Here is a 23,347-nt window from a genome sequence, read left to right as displayed (position 1 = left end):
CCTCAGGTCTGGGAACCATCCTGCCTATCGTAGGTTTTCAGGAGCCAGCCGGTCACTCCCAGCCATAGGCGCGCAGACAAAAAGCTCTGCCCGTTTCCCTGGCAAACCAAAGTAAGCTGCCCCGCTTCTTGATGGCAGATTGCAGGAACCACTTTTCACCACCAAAGTAGCCCGACTTGGAACTGGTGCCACCTCTGGTCTGGGAACCATGCTGCGTATCGTGGATTCTAAGGAGCCAGCCGGCCACTCCCAGCCACAGGCCCCCAAACACAAACAACGGCGCTTTTCCCTGGAAAACAAAACTCGCCTGCCAACTTTTTGATGGCAGATTGCAGGAGCCACTTGCTACTATCAAATCAGCCCAACTTGGCACTGGTGCCACCATGGGTCTGGTCACCATCCTGCCTATCGTAGCTTTTCAGGAGCCAGCCGGTCACTCCCAGCCATAGGCCCCCAGACAAAAACCTCGGCCCTTTTCCCTGGCAAACAAAAGTCAGCTGCCCGCTTCTGGATGGCAGATTGCAGGAACCACTTGGTACTATAAAACCAGCCCGACTTGGCACTGGTGCCACCTCTGGTCTGGGAACCATGCTGCGTATCGGGGATTCTAAGGAGCCAGCCGGCCACTCCCAGCCAAAGGCCCCCAAACACAAACAACGGCGCTTTTCCCTGGAAAACAAAACTCGCCTGCCAACTTTTTGATGGCAGATTGCAGGAGCCACTTGGTACTATCAAACCAGCTCAACTTGGCACTGGTGCCACCATGGGTCTGGTCACCATCCTGCCTATCTTAGCTTTTCAGGACCTAGCCGGTCACTCCCAGTCATAGGCTCGCAGACACAAAGCTCGGCCCGTTTCCCTGGCAAACAAAAGTAAGCTGCCCCGCTTCTGGATGGCAGATTGCAGGAACCACTTGGTACTATCAAACCAGCCCAACTTGGCACTGGTGCCACCTTGGATCTGGGAACCATCCTGCGTATCGTGGATTCTAAGGAGCCAGCCGGTCACTCCCAGCCACAGGCCCCCAAACACAAACCACAGCGCTTTTCCCTGGAAAACTAAACCCGCCTGCCAACATTTTGATGGCAGATTGCAGGAGCCACTTGCTATTATCTAATCAGTCCAACTTGGAACTGGTGCCACCATGGGTCTGGTCACCATCCTGCCTATCGTAGCTTTTCAGGAGGCAGCCGGTCACTCCCAGCCATAGGCCCCCAGACAAAAACCTCGGCCCGTTTCCCTGGCAAACAAAAGGAAGCTGCCCTGCTTCTGGATGGCAGATTGCAGGAACCACTTGGTACTATCAAACCAGCAAAACTTGGCACTGGTGCCACCTTGGGTCTGGATACCATGCTGCGTATCGTGGATTCTAAGGAGCCAGCCGGCCACTCCCAGCCACAGGCCCCCAAACACAAACAACGGCGCTTTTCCCTGGAAAACAAAACTCTCCTGCCAACTTTTTGATGGGAGATTGCAGGAGCCACTTGGTTTTATCAAATCAGACCAACTTGGCACTGGTGCCACCATGGGTCTGGTCACCATCCTGCCTATCGTAGCTTTTCAGGAGCCAGCCGGTCACTCCCAGCCATAGGCCCCCAGACACAAATCTCGGCCCGTTTCCCTGACAAACAAAAGTAAGTTATCCCGCTTCTGGATGGCAGATTGCGGGAACCACTTTGTACTATCAAACCAGCCCGACTTGGCACTGGTGCCACCTCTGGTCTGGGAACCATCCTGCGTATCGTGGATTCTAAGGAGCCAGCCGGCCACTCCCAGCCACAGGCCCCCAAACACAAACAATGGCGCTTTTTCCTGGAATACAAAACCCGCCTGCCAACATTTTGATGGCAGATTGCAGGAGCCACTTGGTACTATCAAATCAGCCCAACTTGGCACTGGTGCCACCATGGGTCTGGTCACCATCCTGCCTATCATAGCTTTTCAGGAGCCAGCCGGTCCCTCTCTGCCATAGGGCCCCAGAGAAAAACCTCGGCCAGTTTCCCTGGCAAACAAAAGTAACCTACCCCGCTTCTGGATGGCAGATTGCAGGAGCCACTTTGCACCATCAAACTAGCCCGACTTGGCACTGGTGCCACCTCAGGTCTGGGAACCATCCTGCGTATCGTGGATTCTAAGGAGCCAGCCGGCCACTCCAGCCACAGGCCCCCAGACACAAACAACGGCGCTTTTCCCTGGAAAACAAAACTCGCCTGCCGACTTTTTGATGGCAGATTTCAGGAGCCACTTGGTACTATCAAATCAGCCCAACTTGGCACTTGTGCCACCATGGGTCTGGTCACCATCCTGCCTATCGTAGCTTTTCAGGACCTAGCCGGTCACTCCCAGCCATAGGCCCCCAGACACAAAGCTCGGCCCGTTTCCCTGGCAAACAAAAGTAAGCTGCCCCGCTTCTGGATGGCAGATTGCAGGAGCCACTTTGCACCATCAAACTAGCCCGACTCGGCACTGGTGCCACCTCAGGTCTGGGAACCATGCTGCGTATCGTGGATTCTAATTAGCCATCCGGCCACTCACACCCAGAGGCCCCCAAACAAAAACAACGGCGCTTTTCCCTGGAAAACAAAACTCGCCTGCCAACTTTTGATGGCAGATTGCCGGAGCCACTTGGTACTATCAAACCAGCCCAACTTGACACTGGTGCCACCATGGGTCTGGTCACCATCCTGCCTATCGTAGCTTTTCAGGAGCCAGCCGGTCACTCCCAGCCATAGGTCCCCAGACACAAACCTCGGCCCGTTTCCCTGGCAATAAAAGTAAGCTACCCCGCTTCTGGATGGCAGATTGCAGGACGCACTTGGTACTATCAAACCAGCCCAACTTGGCACTGGTGCCACCTTGGGTCTGGGAACCATCCTGCGTATCGTGGATTCTAATTAGCCATCCGTCCACTCCCAGCCACAGGCCCCCAAACACAAACAACGGCGCTTTTCCCTGGAAAACAAAACTCGCCTGCCAAATTTTGATGGCAGATTGCCGGAGCCACTTGGTACTATCAAACCAGCCCAACTTGACACTGGTGCCACCATGGGTCTGGTCACCATCCTGCCTATCGTAGCATTTCAGGAGCCAGCCGGTCACTCCCAGCCATAGGCCCCCAGACAAAAACCTTGGCCCGTTTCCCTGGCAAACAAAAGTAAGTTATCCCGCTACTGGATGGCAGATTGCAGGAGCCACTTTTCACCATCAAACCAGCCCGACTTGGCACTGGTGCCACCTCAGGTCTGGGAACAATGCTGCGTATCGTGGATTCTAAGGAGCCAGCCGGCCACTCCCAGCCACAGGCCCCCAAACACAAACAACGGCGCTTTTCCCTGGAAAACAAAACTCGTCTGCCAACTTTTTGATGGCAGATTGCCGGAGCCACTTGGTACTATCAAACCAGCCCAACTTGGCACTGGTGCCACCTTGGGTCTGGGAACCATTCTGCGTATCGTGGATTATAAGGAGCCAGCCGGCCACTCCCTGCCACAGGCCCCCAAACACAAACAACGGCGCTTTTCCCTGGAAAACATAATTCGCCGGCCAACTTTTTGATGGCAGATTGCAGGAGCCACTTGGTACTATCAAATCAGCCCGACTTGGCACTGGTGCCACCTCAGGTCTGGGAACCATCCTGCCTATCGTAGGTTTTCAGGAGCCAGCCGGTCACTCCCAGCCATAGGCGCGCAGACAAAAAGCTCTGCCCGTTTCCCTGGCAAACCAAAGTAAGCTGCCCCGCTTCTTGATGGCAGATTGCAGGAACCACTTTTCACCACCAAAGTAGCCCGACTTGGAACTGGTGCCACCTCTGGTCTGGGAACCATGCTGCGTATCGTGGATTCTAAGGAGCCAGCCGGCCACTCCCAGCCACAGGCCCCCAAACACAAACAACGGCGCTTTTCCCTGGAAAACAAAACTCGCCTGCCAACTTTTTGATGGCAGATTGCAGGAGCCACTTGCTACTATCAAATCAGCCCAACTTGGCACTGGTGCCACCATGGGTCTGGTCACCATCCTGCCTATCGTAGCTTTTCAGGAGCCAGCCGGTCACTCCCAGCCATAGGCCCCCAGACAAAAACCTCGGCCCGTTTCCCTGGCAAACAAAAGTCAGCTGCCCGCTTCTGGATGGCAGATTGCAGGAACCACTTGGTACTATAAAACCAGCCCGACTTGGCACTGGTGCCACCTCTGGTCTGGGAACCATGCTGCGTATCGGGGATTCTAAGGAGCCAGCCGGCCACTCCCAGCCAAAGGCCCCCAAACACAAACAACGGCGCTTTTCCCTGGAAAACAAAACTCGCCTGCCAACTTTTTGATGGCAGATTGCAGGAGCCACTTGGTACTATCAAACCAGCTCAACTTGGCACTGGTGCCACCATGGGTCTGGTCACCATCCTGCCTATCTTAGCTTTTCAGGACCTAGCCGGTCACTCCCAGTCATAGGCTCGCAGACACAAAGCTCGGCCCGTTTCCCTGGCAAACAAAAGTAAGCTGCCCCGCTTCTGGATGGCAGATTGCAGGAACCACTTGGTACTATCAAACCAGCCCAACTTGGCACTGGTGCCACCTTGGATCTGGGAACCATCCTGCGTATCGTGGATTCTAAGGAGCCAGCCGGTCACTCCCAGCCACAGGCCCCCAAACACAAACCACAGCGCTTTTCCCTGGAAAACTAAACCCGCCTGCCAACATTTTGATGGCAGATTGCAGGAGCCACTTGCTATTATCTAATCAGTCCAACTTGGAACTGGTGCCACCATGGGTCTGGTCACCATCCTGCCTATCGTAGCTTTTCAGGAGGCAGCCGGTCACTCCCAGCCATAGGCCCCCAGACAAAAACCTCGGCCCGTTTCCCTGGCAAACAAAAGGAAGCTGCCCTGCTTCTGGATGGCAGATTGCAGGAACCACTTGGTACTATCAAACCAGCAAAACTTGGCACTGGTGCCACCTTGGGTCTGGATACCATGCTGCGTATCGTGGATTCTAAGGAGCCAGCCGGCCACTCCCAGCCACAGGCCCCCAAACACAAACAACGGCGCTTTTCCCTGGAAAACAAAACTCTCCTGCCAACTTTTTGATGGGAGATTGCAGGAGCCACTTGGTTTTATCAAATCAGACCAACTTGGCACTGGTGCCACCATGGGTCTGGTCACCATCCTGCCTATCGTAGCTTTTCAGGAGCCAGCCGGTCACTCCCAGCCATAGGCCCCCAGACACAAATCTCGGCCCGTTTCCCTGACAAACAAAAGTAAGTTATCCCGCTTCTGGATGGCAGATTGCGGGAACCACTTTGTACTATCAAACCAGCCCGACTTGGCACTGGTGCCACCTCTGGTCTGGGAACCATCCTGCGTATCGTGGATTCTAAGGAGCCATCCGGCCACTCCCAGCCACAGGCCCCCAAACAAAAACAACGGCGCTTTTCCCTGGAAAACAAAACTCGTCTTCCAACTTTTTGATGGCAGATTGCCAGAGCCACTTGGTACTATCAAACCAGCCCAACTTGGCACTGGTGCCACCTTGGGTCTGGGAACCATGCTGCGTATCGTGGATTATAAGGAGCCAGCCGGCCACTCCCAGCCACAGGCCCCCAAACACAAACCACAGCGCTTTTCCCTGGAAAACAAAATTCGCCGGCCAACTTTTTGATGGCAGATTGCAGGAGCCACTTGGTACTATCAAATCAGCCCAACTTGGCACTGGTGCCACCATGGGTCTGGTCACCATCCTGCCTAACGTAGCTTTTCAGGAGCCAGCCGGTCACTCCCAGCCATAGGCGCCCAGACACAAAGCTCTGCCCTTTTCCCTGGCAAACCAAAGTAAGCTGCCCCGCTTCTGGATGGCAGATTGCAGGAGCCACTTTGCACCATCAAACTAGCCCGTCTTGGCACTGGTGCCACCTCTGGTCTGGGAACCATCCTGCGTATCGTGGATTCTAAATAGCCAGCCGGCAACTCCCTACCACAGGCCCCCAAACACAAACAACGGCGCTTTTCCCTGGAAAACAAAACTCGCCTACCAACTATTTGATGGCAGATTACAGGAGCCACTTGGTACTATCAAACCAGCCCAACTTGGCACTGGTGCCACAATGGGTCTGGTCACAATCCTGCCTATCGTAACTTTTCAGGAGCCAGCCGGTCACTCCCAGCCATAGGTCCCCAGTCACAAACCTCGGCCCGTTTCCCTGGCAAACAAAAGTAAGCTGCCCCGCTTCTGGATGGCAGATTGCAGGAGCCACTTGGTACTATCAAACCAGCCCGACTTGGCACTGGTGCCACCTCTGGTCTGGGACCCATCCTGCGTATCGTGGATTCTAAGGAGCCAGTCGGCCACTCCCAGCCACAGGCCCCCAAACACAAACAACGGCCCGTTTCCGTGGCAAACAAAAGTAAGCTGCTCCGCTTCTGGATGGCAGATTGCAGGAACCACTTGGTAGTATCAAACCAGCACAACTTGGCACTGGTGGCACCTCTTGTCTGGTAACCATGCTGTGTATCGTGGTTTCTAAGGAGCCAGCCGGGCACTCCCAACCACAGGTCCCCAAACACAAACAATGGCGCTTTTCCCTGGAAAACAAAACTCGCCTGCCAACTTTTTGATGGCAGATTGCAGGAGCCACTTGGTACTATCAAACCAGCCCAACTTGGCACTGGTGCCACCATGGTTCTGGTCACCATCCTGCCTATCGTAGCTTTTCAGGAGCCAGCCGGTCACTCCCTGCCATAGGCCCCGAGACAGAAAGCCCGGCCCGTTTCCCTGGCAAACAAAAGTAAGCTGCCCCGCTTCTGGATGGCAGATTGCAGGAGCCACTTTGTACTATCAAACCAGCCCGACTTGGCACTGGTGCCACCTCTGGTCTGGGAACCATGCTGCGTATCGTGGATTTTAAGGAGCCAGTCGGCCACTCCCAGCCATACGCCTACAAACACAAACAACGGTCCATTTCCCTGGCAAACAAAAGTAAGCTGCCCCGCTTCTGGATGTCAGATTGCAGGAACCACTTGTTGCCAAGTTGGGGTGGTTTGATAGTACCAAGTGGCTCCTGCAATCTGCCTTCAAAAAGTTGGCAAGCGAGTTTTGTTTTCCAGGGAAAAGCGCCGTTGTTTGTGTTTGGGGGCCTGTGGCTGGGAGTGGCCAGCTGTCTCCTTAGAATCCACGATACGCAGGATGGTTCCCAGACCAGAGGTGGCAACAGTGCCAAGTCGGGCTGGTTTGATGGTACAAAGTGACTCCTGCAATCTGCCATCCAGAAGCGGGGTAGCTTACTTTTGTTTGCCAGGGAAACGGGTAGAGCTTTGTGTCTGGGGGCCTATGGCTGGGAGTGACCGGCTGGCTCCTGAAAAGCTACGATAGGCAGGATGGTGACCAGACCCATGGTGGCACCAGTGCCAAGTTGGGCTTGTTTGATAGTACCAAGTGGCTCCTGCAATCTGCCATCAAAAAGTTGGCAGGTGAGTTTTGTTTTCCAGGGAAAAGCACCTTTGTTTGTGTTTGGGGGCCTGTGGCTGGGAGTGGCCAGCTGGCTCCTTAGAATCCACGATACGCAGCATGGTTCCCAGACCAGAGGTGGCACCAGTGCCATGTTGGCCTGGTTTGATAGTACCATGTGGCTCCTGCAATCTGCCATCCAGAAGCGGGGCTGCTTACTTTTGTTTGCCAGGGAAACGGGCCGAGATATTTGTCTGGGGGCCTATGGCTGGGAGTGAGCGGCTGGCTCCTGAAAAGCTACGATAGGCAGGATGGTGACCAGACCCATGGTGGCACCAGTGCCAAGTTGGGCTGATTTGATAGTACCAAGTGGCTCCTGCAATCTGCCATCAAAAAGTTGGCAGGCGAGTTTTGTTTTCCAGGGAAAAGCGCCGTTGTTCTTGTTTAGAGGCCTGTGGCTGGGAGTGGCCGGCTGCCTCCTTTGAACCCAGGATACGCAGGATGGTTCCCAGACCCAAGGTGGCACCAGTGCCAAGTTGGGCTGGTTTGATAGTACCAAGTGGCTCCTGCAATCTGCCATCCAGAAGCGGGTCAGCTTACTTTTGTTTGCCAGGGAAACGGGCCGAGGTATTTGTCTGGGGGCCTATGGCTGGGAGTGACCGGCTGGCTACTGAAAAGCTACGGTAGGCAGGATGGTTACCAGACTCATGGTGGCACCAGTACCAAGTCGGGCTGGTTTGATAATACTAAATAGCTCCTGAAATCTGCCATTCAGACGCGGGGCAGCGGATTTTTGTTTGCTGGAGAAAAGTTCCGTGGTTTTTTTTTGGGGGTATATGGCTGGACGTGGCCGGCTGGCTCCTTAAAAAGATCGATACGCAGGATTGTTCCCTGACCCAAGGTGGCATCACTGCCAAGTCAGCTGTTTTCGTAGTACCAAGTGCGTCCTGAAATTTGCCATCCAGAAGAGGGGCAGTTGAGTTTTGTTTGCCAGAGCAAAGGGCCGTGGTATGTGTTTGGGGGCATATGGCTGAGAGTGGCCGGCTGGCCCCTGAAAATCCACGATAGGCAGGATGGTTCCCAGAGCCAAGGTGGCACCAGTGCCATGTTGGCCTGGTTTGATAGTACCATGTGGCTGCTGTAATCTGCCATCCAGAAGCGGGGCAGCTTAATTTTGTTTGCCAGGGAAACGGTCCGAGGTTTGTGTCTGGGGGACTATGGCTGGGAGTGACCGGCTGGCTCCTGAAATGCTACAATAGGCAGGATGGTTCCCAGACCCATAGTGGCACCAGTGCCAAATTGGGATGATTTGATAGTACCAAGTGGCTCCTGCAATCTGCCATCAAAAAGCTGGCAGGCGAGTTTTGTTTTCCAGGGAAAAGCGCTGTGGTTTGTGTTTGGGGGCCTGTGGCTGGGAGTGGCCGGCTGGCTGCATAGAATCCACGATATGCAGGATTGTTCCCAGACCCAAGGTGGCACCAGTGCCAAGTCGGGCTGGTTTGATGGTGCAAAGTGGCTCCTGCAATCTGCCATCCAGACGCGGGGCAGCGGATTTTTGTTTCCATGAGAAATGGTCCGTGGTTTGTTTCTGGGGGTATATGGCTGGGCCTGGCCGGCTTGCTCCTTAAAAAGCTCGATATGCAGGATGGTTCCATGACACAAGGTGGCACCAGTGCCACGTCGGGCGGTTTTCGTAGTACAAAGTGCGTCCTAAAATTTGCCATCCAGAAGAGGGGCAGTTGAGTTTTGTTTGCCAGAGAAAAGGGCCGTGGTTTGTTTTTGGGGGCATATGGCTGAGAGTGGCCGGCTGGCCCCTGAAAATCCACGATAGGCAGGATGGTTCCCAGACCAGAGGTGTCACCAGTGCCAAGTCGGGCTGGTTTGATAGTACTAAATAGCTCCTTCAATCTGCCATGCAGAAGCGGGGCAGCTTACTTTTGTTTGCCAGGGAAACGGGCCGAGCTTTGTGTCTGGGGGCCTATGGCTGGGAGTGACCGGCTGGCTCCTGAAAAGCTACGATAGGCAGGATGGTGACCAGACCCATGGTGGCACCAGTGCCAAGTTGGGCTGGTTTGATAGTACCAAGTGGCTCCGGCAATCTGCCATCAAAAAGTTGGCAGGCGAGTTTTGTTTTCCAGGGAAAAGCGCCGTTGTTTGTGTTTGGGGGCCTGTGGCTGGGAGTGGCCAGCTGGCTCCTTAGAACCCACGATACGCAGGATGGTTCCCAGACCAGAGGTGGCACCAGTGCCAAGTTGGGCTGGTTTGATGGTGCAAAGTGGCTCCTGCAATCTGCCATCCAGAAGCGGGGTAGCTTACTTTTGTTTGCCAGGGAAACGGGCCGAAATATTTGTCTAGGGGCCTCTGGCTGGGGGTGGCTGGCTGGCACCTGAAAAGCTACGATAGGCAGGATGGTGACCAGACCCATGGTGGCACCAGTGCCAAGTTGGGCTGGTTTGATAGTACCAAGTGGCTCCTGCAATCTGCCATCAAAAAGTTGGCAGGCGAGTTTTGTTTTCCAGGGAAAAGCGCCGTTGTTTGTGTTTGGGGGCCTGTGGCTGGGAGTGGCCGGCTGGCTCCTTAGAATCCACGATACGCAGGATGGTTCCCAGACCCAAGGTGGCACCAGTGCCAAGTCGGGCTGGTTTGTTAGTACCAAGTGGTTCCTGCAATCTGCCATCCAGAAGCGGGGCAGCTGAATTTTGTTTGCCAGAGAAAAAGGCTGTTGTTTGTGTTTCGGGGCCTGTGGCTGGCAGTGGACGGCTGGCTCCTGAAAATCCATGCTACGCAGGATGGTTCCCAGACCCAAGGTGGCACCAGTGCCAAGTCGGGCTGGTTTGATACTACCAAGTGCGTCCTGCAATCTGCCATCCAGAAGCGGGGCAGCTTAATTTTGTTTGCCAGGGAAACGGGCCTTGGGTTTTGTATGGGGGCCTATGGCTGAGAGTGGCCGGCTGGCTCCTGAAAATCCACGCTAGGCAGCATGGTTCCCAGATGCAAGGTGGCACCAGTGCCAAGTCGGGCTGGTTTGATGGTGCGAAGTGGCTCCTGCAATCTGCCATCCAGAAGCGGGGCAGCTGATTTTTGTTTGCCAGAGAAAAATTCCGTGGATTGTTTTTGGGGGCATATTGCTGGGAGTGGCCGGCTGGCTCCTTAAAATGCTCGATACGCATGATGGTTCCCAAGCCCAAGGTGTCACCACTACCAAGTCGGCCTGCGGTTTTAGTATCAAGTTCATCCTGCAATTTGCCATCCAGAAGAGGGGCAGTTGAGTTTTGTTTGCCAGAGAAACGGGCCGAGGTTTCTGTTTGGGGACATATGGCTGAGAGTGGCCGGGTGGCCCCTGAATATCCACGATACACAGCATGGTTCCCAGATCCAAGGTGGCACCAGTGCCAAGTTGGGCTGGTTTGATAGTCCCAAGTGTCTCCTGCAATCTGCCATCCAGAAGCGGGGCAGCTTACTTTTGTTTGCCAGAGAAATAGGCCTAGGTTTTTGTCTGGGGGCCTGTGGCTAGGAGTGGCCGGCTGGCTCCTTAGAATCCACGATACGCAGGATGTTTCCCAGACCCAAGCTGGCACCAGTGCCAAGTCGGGCTGGTTTGATAGTACCAAGTGGCTCCTGCAAACTCCATCAAAATGTTGGCAGACGTGTTTTGTTTTCCAGGGAACAGCGCCGTTGATTTTGTTTGGGGACCTGTGGCTGGGAGTGGCCGGCTGGCTCCTTAGAATCCACGATACGCAGGATGGTTCCCAGACCCAAGGTGGCACCAGTGCCAAGTCGGGCTGGTTTGATTACACCAAGTGGCTCCTGCAATCTGCCATCCAGAAGTGAGGCAGCTAAGTTTTGTTTGGCAGAAAAAAGGGCCGTGGTTTTTGTTAGGGGCCTGTGGCTGGGAGTTGCCGGCTGGCTCCTTAAAATCCACGATAGGCTGGATGGTTCCCAGACCCAAGGTGGCACCAGTGCCAAGTCGGGCTGGTTTGATAGTACCAAGTGGCTCCTGCAATCTGCCATCCAAAAGCGGTGCAGTTGAGTTTTGTTTGCCAGAGAAAAGGGCCGTGGGTTGTGTTTGGGGGCATATGGCTGGGAGTGGCCGGCTGTCTCATTAAAAAGATCGATACGCAGGATGGTTCCCAGACCCAAGGTGGCACCAGTGCCAAGTCGGGCTGGTTTGATTACACCAAGTGGCTCCTGCAATCTGCCATCCAGAAGTGAGGCAGCTAAGTTTTGTTTGCCAGAAAAAAGGGCCGTGGTTTTTGTTGGGGGCCTGTGGCTGGGAGTGGCCGGCTGGCTCCTTAGAATCCACCATACGCAGGATGGTTCCCAGACCCAAGGTGGCACCAGTGCCAAGTCGGGCTGGTTTGATAGTACCAAGTGGCTCCTGCAATCTGCCATCCAGAAGCGGTGCAGTTGAGTTTTGTTTGCCAGAGAAAAGGGCCGTGGTTTGTGTTTGGGGGCATATGGCTGGGAATGACCGGCTGTCTCATTAAAAAGATCGATACGCAGGATGGTTCCCAGATCCAAGGTGGTACCATTACCATGTTGTGCTGGTGTGATAGTCCCGAGTGTCTCCTGCAATCTGCCATCCAGAAGTGGGGCAGCTGATTTTTGTTTGCCAGAGAAAAGGTCCGTGGTTTGTGTTTGGGGGCATATGGCTGAGAGTGGCCGGCTGGCCCCTGAAAATCCACGATACAAAGGATGGTTCCCAGATCCAAGGTGGCACCTGTGCCAAGTCGGGCTGATTTGATAGTACTAAGTAGCTCCTGCAATCTGCCATCCAGAAGCGGGGCAGCTTACTTTTGTTTGCCAGGGAAACGGGCCGAGGTTTCTGTTTGGGGGCCTATGGCTGGGAGTGACCGGCTGGCTCCTGAAAAGCTACAATAGGCAGGATGGTTCCCAGAGCCAAGGTGGCACCAGTGCCAAGTCGGGCTGTTTTTATAGTACCAAGTGCGTCCTGCAATTTGCCATCCAGAAGAGGGGCAGTGGAGTTTTGTTTGCCAGAGAATAGCGCCGTTGTTGTGTTTGGGAGCTTGTGGCTGGGAGTGGCCGACTGGCGCCGTAGAATCTGTGTTACGCAGCATGGTTCCCAGACCAGAGGTGGCACCAGTGCCAAGTTGGGCTGGTTTGATAGTACCAAGTGGCTCCTGCAATCTGCCATCCAGAAGCGGGGCAGCTTACTTTTGTTTGCCAGGGAAACGGGCCGAGGTTTGTGACTGGGGACCTATGGCTGGGAGTGACCGGCTGGCTCCTGAAAAGCTACGATAGGCAGGATGGTGACCAGACCCATGGTGGCACCAGTGCCAAGTTGGGCTGGTTTGATAGTACCAAGTGGCTCCTGCAATCTGCCATCAAAAAGTTGTCAGGCGAGTTTTGTTTTCCAGGGAAAAGCGCCGTTGTTTGTATTTGGGGGCCTGTGGCTGGGAGTGGCCGGCTGGCTCCTTTGAACCCACAATACGCAGGATGGTTCCCAGACCCAAGGTGGCACCAGTGCCAAGTCGGGCTGGTTTGATACTACAAAGTGCGTCCTGCAATCTGCCATCCAGAAGCGGGGCAGCTTAATTTAGTTTGCCAGGGAAACGGGCCGTGGGTTTTGTTTGGGGGCCTATGGCTGAGAGTGGCCGGCTGGCTCCTGAAAATCCACGCTAGGCAGCATGGTTCCCAGATGCAATGTGGTACCAGTGCCAAGTCGGGCTGGTTTGATGGTGCAAAGTGGCTCCTGCAATCTGCCATCCAGAAGCGGGGTAGCTTACTTTTTTTTGCCAGGGAAACGGGCCGAGGTTTTTGTCTCGGGGCCTATGGCTGAGGGTGACCGGCTGGCTCCTGAAAAGCTACGATAGGCAGGATGGTGACCAGACCCATGGTGACACCAGTGCCAAGTTGGGCTGGTTTGATAGTACCAAGTTGCTCCTGCAATCTGCCATCAAAATATTGGCAGGCGAGTTTTGTTTTCCAGGGAAAAGCGCCGTTGTTTGTGTTTGGGGGCCTGTGGCTGGGAGTGGCCGGCTGGCTGCTTAGAATCCACGATACGCAGGATGGTTCCCAGACCAGAGGTGGCACCAGTGCCAAGTCGGGCTGGTTTGATAGTACCAAGTGCGTCCTGCAATCTGCCATCCAGAAGCGGGGCAGCTTAATTTTGTTTGCCAGGGAAACGGGCCGAGGTTTGTGTTTGGGGGCCTGTGGCTGGGAGTTGCCGACTGGCTCCTTAGAACCCATGATACGCAGGATGGTTCCCAGACCAGAGGTGGCACCAGTGCCAAGTCGGGCTGGTTTGATAGTACCAAGTGGCTCCTGCAATCTGCCATCCAGAAGCGGGGCAGCTTACTTTTGTTTGCCAGGGAAACGGGCCGTTGTTTGTGTTTGGGGGCCTGTGGCTGGGAGTTGCCGACTGGCTCCTTAGAATCCACGATACGCGGGATGGTTCCCAGACCAGAGGTGGCACCAGTGCCTAGTCGGGCTGGTTTGATAGTACCAAGTGGCTCCTGCAATCTGCCATCCAGAAGCGGGGCAGCTTACTTTTGTTTTCCAGGGAAAAGCGCCGTTGTTTGTGTTTGGGGGCCTGTGGGTGGGAGTGGCCGGATGGCTCCTTAGAATCCACGATACGCAGGATGGTTCCCAGACCAGAGGTGGCACCAGTGCCAGGTCGGGCTGGTTTGATAGTACCAAGTGGCTCCTGCAATCTGCCATCCAGAAGCGGGGCAGCTTACTTTTGTTTGCCAGGGAAACGGGCCGAGGTTTGTGTCTCAGGGCCTATGGCTGGGAGTGACCGGCTGGCTCCTGAAAAGTTACGATAGGCAGGATGGTGACCAGACCCATGGTGGCACCAGTGCCAAGTCGGGCTGGTTTGATTACACCAAGTGGCTCCTGCAATCTGCCATGAAAAAGTTGGCAGGCGAGTTTTGTTTTCCAGGGAAAAGCGCCGTTGTTTGTGTTTGGGGGCCTGTGGCTGGGAGTGGCCGGCTGGCTCCTTAGAATCCACGATACGCAGCATGGTATCCAGACCCAAGGTGGCACCAGTGCCAAGTTGGGCTGGTTTGATAATACCAAGTGGTTCCTGCAAACTCCATCAAAAAGTTGGCAGGCGTGTTTTGTTTTCCAGGGAACAGCGCCGTTGATTTTGTTTGGGGGCCTGTGGCTGGGAGTGGCCGGCTGGCTCCTTAGAATCCACGATACGCAGGATGGTTCCCAGACCCAAGGTGGCACCTGTGCCAAGTCGGGCTGGTTTGATTACACCAAGTGGCTCCTGCAATCTGCCATCCAGAAGTGAGGCAGCTAAGTTTTGTCTGCGAGAAAAAAGGGCCGTGGTTTTTGTTGGGGGCCTGTGGCTGGGAGTAGCCGGCTGGCTCCTTAAAATCCACGATAGGCAGGATGGTTCCCAGACCCAAGGTGGCACCAGTGCCAAGTCGGGCTGGTTTGGTAGTACCAAGTGGCTCCTGCAATCTGCCATCCAGAAGCGGGGCAGCTGAGCTTTGTTTGCCAGAGAAAAAGGCTGTGGTTTTTGTTTGGGGGCCTGTGGCTGGCAGTGGCCGGCTGGCTCCTGAAAATCCACGATACGCAGCATGGTTCCCAGACCCAAGGTGGCACCAGTACAAAGTGGGGCTCGTTTGACAGTGTCAAGTGCCTCCTGCAATCTCCCATCCAGAAGCGGGGCAGCTGAGTTTTTTTTGCCAGGGAAACTGACCTTTGTTTTTGATTGGGGTCTGTGGCCGAGAGTGGTCGGCTGTCTCCTGACAATCCACAATACGCAGGATGGTTCCCAGACCAAAGGTGGCACCAGTGCCAAGTAGGGCTGGTTTGATAGTACCAAGTGCCTCCTGCAATCTGCCATCCAGAAGCAGGGCAGCTGAGTTTTGTTTGCCAGAGTAAAGGGCCGTGGGTTGTGTTTGGGGGCATATGGCTGGGAGTGGCCACCTGGCTCCTTAAAATGCACGATACGCCGCATAGTAACCAGACGCAAGGTGGCACCAGTGCCAAGTCGGGCTGTTTTTGTAGTACCCAGTGGCTCCTGCAATTTGCCATCCAGAAGCGGGGCAGCTAAATTTTGTTTGCTAGAGAAAAGGGCTGTGGTTTGTGTTTGGGGGCCTATGGCCGAGAGTGGTAGGCTGGCCCCTGAAAATCAACGATAGGCAGGATGGTTCCCAGATCCAAGGTGGCACCAGTGCCAAGTAAGGCTGGTTGTATGGTTCAAAGTGACTCCTGCAATCTGCCATCCAGAAGCGGGACAGCTGAGTTTTTTTTGCCAGAGAAAAGGTCCGTGGTTTCTTTTTGGGGCATACGGCTGGGAATTGCCGGCTGGCTCCTTAAAATGCTCGATACGCAGGATGGTTCCCAGAGCCAAGGTGGCACCACTGCCAAGTCGGGCTCTTTTTGTAGTACCAAGTGCGTCCTGCAATTTGCCATCCAGAAGAGGGGCAGTTGAGTTTTGTTTGCCAGAGAAAAGGGCCGAGGTTTGTGTTTGGGAGCATATGGCTGGGAATGACCGGCTGGCCCCTGAAAATCCACGATACGCCGGATGGTTCCCAGATCCAAGGTGGTACCATTACCATGTTGTGCTGGTGCGATAGTCCCAAGTGGCTCCTGCAATCTGCCATCCAGAAGTGGGGCAGCTGATTTTTGTTTGCCAGAGAAAAGGTCCGTGGTTTGTGTTTGGGGGCATATGGCTGAGAGTGGCCGGCTGGCCCCTGAAAATCCACGATACACAGGATGGTTCCCAGATCCAAGGTGGCACCTGTGCCAAGTCGGGCTGATTTGATAGTACTAAGTAGCTCCTGCAATCTGCCATCCAGAAGCGGGGCAGCTTACTTTTGTTTGCCAGGGAAACGGGCCGAGGTTTCTGTTTGGGGGCCTATGGCTGGGAGTGACCGGCTGGCTCCTGAAAAGCTACAATAGGCAGGATGGTTCCCAGAGCCAAGGTGGCACCAGTGCCAAGTTGGGCTGGTTTGATAGTACCAAGTGGCTCCTGCAATCTGCCATCCAGAAGCAGGGCAGCTGAGTTTTGTTTGCCAGAGAAAAGGGCTTGGTTTGTGTTTGGGGGCATATGGCTGGGTGTGGCCAGCTGGCTCCTTAAAATGCACGATATGCAACATGGCTCCCAGACCCATAGTGGCACCAGTGCCAAGTCGGGCTGGTTTGATAGTACCAAGTGGCTCCTGCAATCTTCCATGATCACGTGGAGAAATACTTTCTGGTTTCAGCCATATGCTCTTTCTTCTCTCCCTCAACTTCTCTATCACCTCTCATCTGGTTCACATGCGCTGTCTTCAAGGTCCACAGGCTACTTTTCACAGAATCTTCTGGCCTGATGAAGTAAGAATGATGAATAGAACAGAGCTGGGATCTATTTTCCAGTTTGGATAAAATGCATTCTGCACACAAATCCAAGGAGAACGTGCTGCCCCAATGCCCAGAAAATCTTTCACTCCTGCTAGTGTTCTACGTCAACCGCAACTTAGTCTGAAAGAAAAGCTTTTTCTCTGAGAGCATCTGAGAGGTTTGCATGAAGCACTGATATCTGACATATGCAATTTTGAATAGGAGAGGAAAAAGAAAATGGCAAGGAGTTTTTAATTTTAGTGGTTTCAATTTTAATTTCCGTGCACTTTTTCAAAACTTGTCAGCTCAAATGCCCATCAACATCTTTTAGTCATCTGTAAGTCAGTATTCATATAAAATGTGCTTCAAATCCAAAGAATTTCAAATTTGCACTCCAAGCTTCTATGCCTAGATTTATGATTTCCTACACATATTAGATGAAAGGAAGGCCTTTTTTACTGTGGGAGTGCTGGAACACTGGAACAGGTTGCCCAGAGAAGTTGTGGGTGTCCCATCCCTGAAAGTATTCAAGGTCACCTTGGACGGGGCTTGGAGCAGCAACAAAGGAGAAGCTTGATGGTAGAGAAACAAAGTTGGACTATAGAAGAAACTCGGATTGAAGTATAGGATCAAGTTTTCTCTCAGCTCTTGGGGTAAATTCAAAGTTGTACAAAATGACATTTATCTGTGCTATTCACTACTGTAACAGAAAGTTTCATGAAAACTGTACAGAAGATAGTAAATTTTAAAAGAGATAAGAATTACAGCATAAAATCCATGGGGTAGGTTACAACATGAGACACTCTCTAAGAGAAAATCTCTGTGTTTCAGCACTTCATCGGGGTAAGATTTCATGAAGTGCCAAAGAAGGCGGCAAAATATCATTCGGGACATTATTTACTGGAATTCAGCCTGGCCATTAGTAGGAACTGCCTTTGAACATATCATGTAGATATACCACACACGCTTTCCCTTCACTGAAAAATTACTGTTTACAACAAATAAGCAATTGACGATCAAAATTGATTGAAAGCATCTTAAACATGTCAAGTATTTCATTGTAGATGATCTGTGATCCAAATGCTTCTTCCACCTTCGAGAGGGACAGAAGAATTCTTCCATATCATGATGGTTTAAAATTGTATCAACCAATGTTTTCTGCTGAAAAGATATCATCTATTTTTTTCTATTTTTGGAAGAAAATATTCCTAGACATACAACAGGTGAGAACTAAGTAATTTTAAAGAAACAAATGAAATGAAAATATTCTGTAAATAGAATGAAATGAAAAGCTGTGTTTTAAATAGGAGCTAAATATTAAACAGAATTTTTGTACCAGGCATTTGAATTACTGCACCAGCTCTTTTGCCCATCAAGAGAGGCATTTAGCATTTCAGTCTTTTCCAAGGTGTTCATGATCTGCTATGCTGATCTCTGTGTGTGCCTAGGTGTGTGTGGAGGGGGGGGCATATGAAGGGGAGTGTGTATGTTTGCTTTACAATTGTTGTGGCAGATTCATGCCTCAGCTCCACATTTTGTTTTAAAAAGGTCACACCGAGTGGATATGAAGTTTACTATCAACAAGAGATCGATTCCCAAATCATCCATTTGACTCTCCCTTATAAATCATGTGCTTTGTTGCATATTTTATCAAATATACTTTCAAGCCAGATGGAGGAAGGAGGATGTGGGAATCCCTCCACCATCTTGCAACTTTTATGTAAGTAGGTTTTCAAGAAAATCATCATTTCTCTTTTAAATATGTCTGGAACAGGCATGATGGTAGTGTCAACCTGTTGGAGTTTTTGTTGCTGGAAGAAGTTGTACAAAAGGATTGGTTTTTACATTGACCAGTTACTGAATCAAGCGCAGGAATACATTGGAAATTTAGCTGGGGGTTCCTTTTCCCAGCAGACTACTTCTAGAACGAGCTTGTACACTGAAGCTGACTCTTTTGCTCTCTTTTTGTTTCTTTCCTATTTTCTTGGCTTCTTTGCCACTATCTAGACAATTTTGGAACTTTGTTCCCAACTAAAATGGTTTCAATAGTCTGATTGTGATCATACATTTTTACAAGGAATTTTTAAAATCTTTCCTCGAGTCCAGAAAGTCAAGGACTTAGATCTTTTTCTTCCCTTATCAATATTGCCATGAAATTGATAAATAAAGACCAACTCTTTATTTTTGTTTTTAACCCACGTAGATAATTCCCATCCATTAATCCATTTTGTGGACCAATAGCTGCCATTCTGATGGAAGCTGTCACTTCTTAACAATAGGCATTCTGTGACTATGTTGACTGCACTTTGGGTGAAGATCCTAACTGGTCTTAGATATACATAGGGAGAAATTTGCTCAGCCAGTGTCAGTCTTAAGCATGCGTATCAGAAGATCTTTCTAGAGCTGGGAATTTTCCCATGAAAGGGATTCAGTTAGGGAAGAGACACTTGTGCCAGAGTTTTACATTCTTCTTGAACACTGCTTAAGGAACTTAGATGCCATGTCCATTTGGATCTCTGTCTGCACAGAACTTTGTCATGCCAGCGCTTTGAAATGCATCTTGAAGAGAATTCACTAGCACAGAATGAAAGAGAGTGGAAGGGGTTGGTGGGGCTAACCAGGCCCAACCCCCCTGCCTAAACCAGGATACCTAGAGCCTCTTGCCCAGGATTCTATCTGGGTGTACTTTTAATGTCTTCAAAGATCCAGGCTCCACAATCTTTCTGGGCAGTCTGTGCCGTGGTTCAGTCACCCTGACAGTAAAGAAACATTTACTGATGTTCAAAGGCAATCTCCTGTATTTCAGTGTGTGCCCACTGCCTCTTGTCTTTTCCCTCAGCATCACTGAAAAGACACTGATTCCCTCCCCTTTGCACTATTGCTTCCATATGTATGTGTGATGCCATGTAGAGGTATGTCAAAAACCTCCCTGAAGCCCAGGCAGATAATATTCCCTTCATCTACCAGTCAAGTTGATTCATCAGAGGAGTTTAAAGTGATGTTCAGCATGAAATTCCCCTGAAAAATCATGCTAACTACATTATTTGGTCATCTGTCATGTGCCTGGCAAGGATTTCCAGGAAGAGCGGCTTCATCAACTTCCTGGGGATAAAAAAGAGGCTGGCTGGTTTGTATTATGGCGAGTCCTCTTAATTGCCTTTTTTGAAGATGGGTGTCATTTGCTAACATCCACTCTTTAGCCTCTGTTGTCGTCTACATCTTAGCAAAACGCTTTTCCACTATGTCTGGCTAGGAAAAACTGTGCCAGCACAGAAAACATCTCCCATCGTGTTCTAGAAGTTGCACGGATGTCTGCCAAGTGTTTGGCAGGAAGAAAAGAAAAGTTGTCCAAAACAGCTTCCAATCGAATGTTCCTGTGATTGGAAAAGTCAGGAGAGTGCAAAGGTACTGTTTTCTATCAGTTGGCAAGGTGCGCACACAATCCCAGTGTTGTACAGCTTGCTTCTTCACCTTCCCGAAGCTGCCGCTCTCGCCGGCTGCCGGAGCCCAAGAAGCGGCTTCTTCGCGCAAAGACGATTGTGCCGCTCACAGTGCTCTCCTTAGCGCGGCTTCTGCCGAAAGACACCCGGCAGTGGCTCTTACCTCCGGAGAGCATCCTACCTTCGTCTTTCGCGTCTTATGTAGTCTACACCTCGGCAAAAAGCTTTTCCACTATGTCTGGCTAGGAAAAACTGTGCCAGCACAGAAAACATCTCCCATCGTGTTCTAGAAGTTGCACGGATGTCTGCCAAGTGTTTGGCAGGAAGAAAAGAAAAGTTGTCCAAAACAGCTTCCAATCGAATGTTCCTGTGATTGGAAAAGTCAGGAGAGTGCAAAGGTACTGTTTTCTATCAGTTGGCAAGGTGCGCACACAATCCCAGTGTTGTACAGCTTGCTTCTTCACCTTCCCGAAGCTGCCGCTCTCGCCGGCTGCCGGAGCCCAAGAAGCGGCTTCTTCGCGCAAAGACGATTGTGCCGCTCACAGTGCTCTCCTTAGCGCGGCTTCTGCCGAAAGACGCCCGGCAGCGGCTCTTACCTCCGGAGAGCATCCTACCTTCGTCTTTCGCGTCTTTTGTAGTCTACATCTTAGCAAAACGCTTTTCCACTATGTCTGGCTAGGAAAAACTGTGCCAGCACAGAAAACATCTCCCATCGTGTTCTAGAAGTTGCACGGATGTCTGCCAAGTGTTTGGCAGGAAGAAAAGAAAAGTTGTCCAAAACAGCTTCCAATCGAATGTTCCTGTGATTGGAAAAGTCAGGAGAGTGCAAAGGTACTGTTTTCTATCAGTTGGCAAGGTGCGCACACAATCCCAGTGTTGTACAGCTTGCTTCTTCACCTTCCCGAAGCTGCCGCTCTCGCCGGCTGCCGGAGCCCAAGAAGCGGCTTCTTCGCGCAAAGACGATTGTGCCGCTCACAGTGCTCTCCTTAGCGCGGCTTCTGCCGAAAGACGCCCGGCAGCGGCTCTTACCTCCGGAGAGCATCCTACCTTCGTCTTTCGCGTCTTTTGTAGTCTACATCTTAGCAAAACGCTTTTCCACTATGTCTGGCTAGGAAAAACTGTGCCAGCACAGAAAACATCTCCCATCGTGTTCTAGAAGTTGCACGGATGTCTGCCAAGTGTTTGGCAGGAAGAAAAGAAAAGTTGTCCAAAACAGCTTCCAATCGAATGTTCCTGTGATTGGAAAAGTCAGGAGAGTGCAAAGGTACTGTTTTCTATCAGTTGGCAAGGTGCGCACACAATCCCAGTGTTGTACAGCTTGCTTCTTCACCTTCCCGAAGCTGCCGCTCTCGCCGGCTGCCGGAGCCCAAGAAGCGGCTTCTTCGCGCAAAGACGATTGTGCCGCTCACAGTGCTCTCCTTAGCGCGGCTTCTGCCGAAAGACGCCCGGCAGCGGCTCTTACCTCCGGAGAGCATCCTACCTTCGTCTTTCGCGTCTTTTGTAGTCTACATCTTAGCAAAACGCTTTTCCACTATGTCTGGCTAGGAAAAACTGTGCCAGCACAGAAAACATCTCCCATCGTGTTCTAGAAGTTGCACGGATGTCTGCCAAGTGTTTGGCAGGAAGAAAAGAAAAGTTGTCCAAAACAGCTTCCAATCGAATGTTCCTGTGATTGGAAAAGTCAGGAGAGTGCAAAGGTACTGTTTTCTATCAGTTGGCAAGGTGCGCACACAATCCCAGTGTTGTACAGCTTGCTTCTTCACCTTCCCGAAGCTGCCGCTCTCACCGGCTGCCGGAGCCCAATAAGCGGCTTCTTCGCGCAAAGACGATTGTGCCGCTCACAGTGCTCTCCTTAGCGCGGCTTCTGCCGAAAGACGCCCGGCAGCGGCTCTTACCTCCGGAGAGCATCCTACCTTCGTCTTTCGCGTCTTTTGTAGTCTACATCTTAGCAAAACGCTTTTCCACTATGTCTGGCTAGGAAAAACTGTGCCAGCACAGAAAACATCTCCCATCGTGTTCTAGAAGTTGCACGGATGTCTGCCAAGTGTTTGGCAGGAAGAAAAGAAAAGTTGTCCAAAACAGCTTCCAATCGAATGTTCCTGTGATTGGAAAAGTCAGGAGAGTGCAAAGGTACTGTTTTCTATCAGTTGGCAAGGTGCGCACACAATCCCAGTGTTGTACAGCTTGCTTCTTCACCTTCCCGAAGCTGCCGCTCTCGCCGGCTGCCGGAGCCCAAGAAGCGGCTTCTTCGCGCAAAGACGATTGTGCCGCTCACAGTGCTCTCCTTAGCGCGGCTTCTGCCGAAAGACGCCCGGCAGCGGCTCTTACCTCCGGAGAGCATCCTACCTTCGTCTTTCGCGTCTTTTGTAGTCTACATCTTAGCAAAACGCTTTTCCACTATGTCTGGCTAGGAAAAACTGTGCCAGCACAGAAAACATCTCCCATCGTGTTCTAGAAGTTGCACGGATGTCTGCCAAGTGTTTGGCAGGAAGAAAAGTTGTCCAAAACAGCTTCCAATCGAATGTTCCTGTGATTGGAAAAGTCAGGAGAGTGCAAAGGTACTGTTTTCTATCAGTTGGCAAGGTGCGCACACAATCCCAGTGTTGTACAGCTTGCTTCTTCACCTTCCCGAAGCTGCCGCTCTCGCCGGCTCCCGGAGCCCAAGAAGCGGCTTCTTCGCGCAAAGACGATTGTGCCGCTCACAGTGCTCCCCTTAGCGCGGCTTCTGCCGAAAGACGCCCGGCAGCGGCTCTTACCTCCTGAGAGTGGCAGCTTCGGGAAGGTGAAGAAGCAAGCTGTACAACACTGGGATTGTGTGCGCACCTTGCCAACTGATAGAAAACAGTACCTTTGCACTCTCCTGACTTTTCCAATCACAGGAACATTCGATTGGAAGCTGTTTTGGACAACTTTTCTTTTCTTCCTGCCAAACACTTGGCAGACATCCGTGCAACTTCTAGAACACGATGGGAGATGTTTTCTGTGCTGGCACAGTTTTTCCTAGCCAGACATAGTGGAGAAGCGTTTCGCTAAGATGTAGACTACAAAAGACGCGAAAGACGAAGGTAGGATGCTCTCCGGAGGTAAGAGCCGCTGCCGGGCGTCTTTCGGCAGAAGCCGCGCTAAGGAGAGCCCTGTGAGCGGCACAATCGTCTTTGCGCGAAGAAGCC

Source organism: Melospiza melodia, chromosome 6 (assembly GCF_035770615.1).
Source record: "Melospiza melodia melodia isolate bMelMel2 chromosome 6, bMelMel2.pri, whole genome shotgun sequence".
Classification (NCBI taxonomy): Eukaryota; Metazoa; Chordata; class Aves; order Passeriformes; family Passerellidae; genus Melospiza; species Melospiza melodia.
The sequence above is the reverse complement of the archived record's forward strand: the minus strand, read 5'-3'. Positions refer to the sequence as shown.